The following is a 4,489-nucleotide window of genomic DNA, read 5'->3' on the forward strand; positions in this document are numbered from 1 at the left end:
CCCAGTGATATGTTGGGATATTGGATTAATCCTCCTGTTGATAATTAAAGATCCTAGAAAAAAATTAAAAAAAAAAAAAAACAACTGGGGGCGCCTGGGTGGCTCAGTTGGTTAAGCGACTGCCTTCGGCTCAGGTCATGATCCTGGAGTCCCTGGATCGAGTCCCACATCAGGCTCCCTGCTCGGCAGGGAGTCTGCTTCTCCCTCTGACCCTCCCCCCTCTCATGTGCTCTCTCTCATTCTCTCTCTCTCAAATAAATAAATAAAATCTTTAAAAAAAAAAAAAAAAAACTGTTTGAAGGCACTGGAGATCAGTTTTGGACAGGCAGAAACTGGAGTGGATTTGACTTTTAAAAGAAGGAAAACACACTGGATTAGATTGGTATTTACCCAATCTTCTCCTTAAGGATGGTGTGGTGTGGTGAATGGAAATAGAGCTCAAACAGAAAGCATCAGTCCTACTTAGCTAAGTCAGAGGTCAGAGTTTGGGGCTACCAAAGCAGCTGGACATTTAAGAGGGGAAATCTTGGAAAGGAGGGAGTCACAGAGGAGGAATCCCAAAATCTGTGTAAAAATTCCCTTCAAACCCTTGGACAACTCTGAACTGGACATGTTCAGGGAAAGAATCCAAGAAATCCAGCTGAAAGCAACAACTTAAAGACTGAAAGTCCATGCAGAGTTTTCAACAGCTGTCTGATACTGAGGAAACAGAGTCTGAAGTTTAATACCACCAATTTAGAGAACGCTAGTTTTCCAATAAAACCCCTGAAGGGCCATATCTTAGTAGTAAGAATTCTATCCTGAGACTAAGAGCCATCACTTCTCAGCCTTCTGGCTAAGATCAAGTGTAGTATCTGTTCTTATCAGTTTAATATCTCTATATCCTCTGTCCAAGACTTAAAGCTAAATCCTAGGATTAAGAGAAAAATAGCCTTGCTATAACAGAGACTGAATGAAGTCTCCATGGGAACAAAGTCATCCACCAGCAATTTAACTGCCATCTAGAACAAAACTCAACCCTCTTTGGAGTAAAATAACCAAACTCAAAGTCTCCACAATGTAACATCCACAATACTGAATGTACAATAAAAAAATTATTAGACTTATGAAAAAGCAGGAAATTATAGCCCATAATCAAGAGAAAATGAGAAAACAGTCAGTAGAAAGAGTCATATTAGCAATCCATATGTTGTAATTAGCAGACAAGACTTTTAAATCACTATGATAAATATGTTAAAGCATCTCTGGATGGATACAATGGATGAAAGGATAGGAAGTTTCAGGAGAGGTATAAAAATCCTAAAAAATAACCAAGTGGGGATTATAAAACTAAAAATTCTAATATTTACAATCTTTTAAAAATGTATTGAATAAGATTAACAGTGGATTAGACAATGTAGAAGAAAAAATTGGTGAATCTAATAATAGATCAATAACAATTATCCAAACTGAATCACAAAGAGAAAAAAGATTAAAAGAAATGAAAATAACCTAATGATTTGTGAAATAGTAAGAAGTCTAACACACAGGCTGGAATCCCAGAAAGAGACAAGAGAGAGAATTGAGCAGAAAGAATGTACTTTAAAGAAATATGGACCAAAATTGTTTCCAAATATTATTGAAAATATCACATTATAGACCTAAGAAGTTCAGCAATACTTGAGTAGGACAAATAAAAGAAAACCACATTATCATTTAAATTTGGAAAATCAAAGAAAGAGAAAATCTTAAAAGCCACAAGACGGGGAGAATCATTACATATAGATGACCAGTGTTAAGAATGACAACTAATTTCTCACCAGAGACAATAGAAACCAGAAGACAATAGGGTGATATCTATAAAGTGTTGAAAGAATAACCCCATTAGGGGTTCCTGGGTGGCTCAGTTGTTAGGCATCTGCCTTCAGCTCTCTGTCAAATAAATAAATAAAATCTTAAAAAAAAAAAGAATAACCCCGTTAAACTGGAAATCTGTACCCAGTGAAAATATTCTTTAAAATTGAAAGCGAAATAAGGATATTTCAGGTAAACGAAAACTGCATTTATCATCAGTAAATCCACATATGAGGAATATTCAAGGAAGCCCTTCAGGCTGAAGGGATATGATACCATATGAAAATTCAAATCTACAGAAAGTTATAAAGAACATAAAAAATGGTAAATAAGTGGGGAAATATTTTTAATCTACTTTTTCTATCATCCCTTAAACTTTTAAAAGACAATTGATTGTTCAAAGCAAAAATAATAATCCGTTATTAGATGTGTACCTTTGTGGAAGTAAAATATCTAATTACATCCAAGCACCTCCTGTCTCCTTTCTCACCAGCTAGCAGTCCGTAAGGGGTGAAGAACTTCCCTTCAAACTGGCCACCTCAAGACCCTCAGATCAACTACACGGTCATCATTAATATTCTCTGTAGTTAGGAAGGAGCTTCCTTCTCAGATTCTGTCCCCTTTGCAGGCATCCTCCAGTCTTCCAGGGCCTGGTCAATCTCTGCAGGTATGTAAGGTTCTTGAGCTCTCGTTCATTCTCCACAGAAGGGGAAGCTGTTGATTCTATTCAGGTAGCAGGCATTGACAGCCTCTTTTCTGCAGGGCCCTTGCATTCTGCTTCCTCTTCTTAAAATAATTTCCTCCTCTCTTTGTGTGCTTAATTCTTTTTTTTTTTTTTAAAGATTTTATTTATTTATTTGAGAGAGAGAGAGAGAGCATGAGGGGGGGAGGGTCAGAGGGAGAAGCAGACTCCTCACAGAGCAAGGAGCCCGATGCGGGACTCGATCCCGGGACTCCAGGATCATGACCTGAGCCGAAGGCAGTTGCTTAACCAACTGAGCCACCCAGGCGCCCTCTTTGTGTGCTTAATTCTTACTCATTCTTCAGATCTCAATACAAATATAATTTCTTCGGACAATTTCTCATTGCTGTTCCCCCTTCTCCTCCCACCTGCCATCATGCCCCATGTCTTTGTCCATGCCTGGGTGCCCTGCCCAGTCTCCCACTTCCTCAGGACAAGGCACCTCCCTAGTTATGCCACAGAATCCTAAGGGTGAGTCCACACAACCATTGCCAAATTCATGGAATACATACCTACGTGTTTAATTTTCACCTACCTACCAGGATATTCATCTTGTCTGAGCTATTCACATCTTCTTGATGCTGATTGATTGCTAGTCTAAACATCTCATCACTAACTGTGAGATTATTCCTGCCAAGGAAACCTTCTTTTCCTCAATCCATCCGGTCTGCTGGTCATGGCCAACCTTGTTTTGCTCCAGTCTTTTGCCAATAAATGCCATTCTGTCTGTGTATAAGTGAGATTTGGAAATGCCCATATGTAGAAGCAGGAGAAGGGCAAGAAGATATATGGAGCCAGCCTTGGTTGAGTACCCCCCAGGTCCTCCTATAGCACCTGCTATGAGGACTCATGACTCCATACTGTAACTGACCTATAACCCTGTCCTCTCTTGTAGCCCCGATGCGGAACAGAGTCTGGCTGCATATATGCATTCGATCGGTATTTGTTGAATAAATAAATGAAAAATCAAAGAGTCAGAAAAGACCAAGGGAATGGATTTACTAAAGTGAAGGAAGGAAAGTTTCAGGAAAGCATGAGGAATCCTATTTTTTGCTTCCCCCCACACCTCTTGCAGCATTGGTGTGGCAATTGGTAGGTGACAGTCACCCAAGAGAGGCTGTATGAATGTCTGTCCATTCCTGATTCTAAAGTACACCTTCAAGTTATGCTTACGTAAGAGGGTTTCAGTAAAGGTCACTTTCTTTTTTGTACTAAAAGGCACTACATATGAGGTAAGTGGCATCATCGCCATAAAGGCCTGGGGCTAATCAAATAACATACTCTTAGGATATTCTCTGCAATATCTGAGTGTACTTGACATCCTACATCTAATTCAGTGATGCACCGTCTGGTGTGACTGCCCTCAAGGTGCCTGTAACTACCCCAAGTACATCAACAGACTCTCTAAATGAAATGAATTTACATTCACCTTAATACAGATTCCCGGGGCCCACCCCAGACATATTGAACAGGGATCTATGGATTGGGCTTGGAAATCTGCACTTTTATTATTTTTTTTAAAGATTTTACCCATTTATTTGAGAGAGCGAGCGAGCAAGAGAGAAAGCACGAGCGAGGGAAGGGAGAGGGAGAAACAGACTCCCCTGCTGAGCAGGGGGCCTGACTCAGGGCCCAATCCCAGGACCCTGGGGTCATGACCTGAGCCGAAGGCAGACGCTTAACCGACTGAACCACCCAGCCGCCCCAAAATCTGCATTTTTAAATAAAGATCTCAGATAATTCTGATGCAGCCCTTGGGAATCATTGCTCTATTCCAGTCCTCTCGTTTTCCAGATGAGCAAACATGAGGCCGAAGGGTAAACATGACTTGCCTACAGTCATACCATGCCAGAATTAGGGCCAGAATCCAGGCCGGCTGACTCCAATCCCAGCGCTCTCTCCGCTGTAGTGCAC

The 4,489-nt window shown here is 40.6% G+C and overlaps 1 pseudogene; it reads left to right on the forward strand.

The window, feature by feature from the left end:
• Positions 1–815: 815 nt before the first annotated feature.
• Positions 816–913, forward strand: LOC118540313 (U2 spliceosomal RNA; annotated as a pseudogene).
• The last annotated feature ends 3,576 nt before the right edge of the window (positions 914–4,489 follow it).

Source organism: Halichoerus grypus, chromosome 10, assembly GCF_964656455.1.
Source record: "Halichoerus grypus chromosome 10, mHalGry1.hap1.1, whole genome shotgun sequence".
Classification (NCBI taxonomy): domain Eukaryota; kingdom Metazoa; phylum Chordata; class Mammalia; order Carnivora; family Phocidae; genus Halichoerus; species Halichoerus grypus.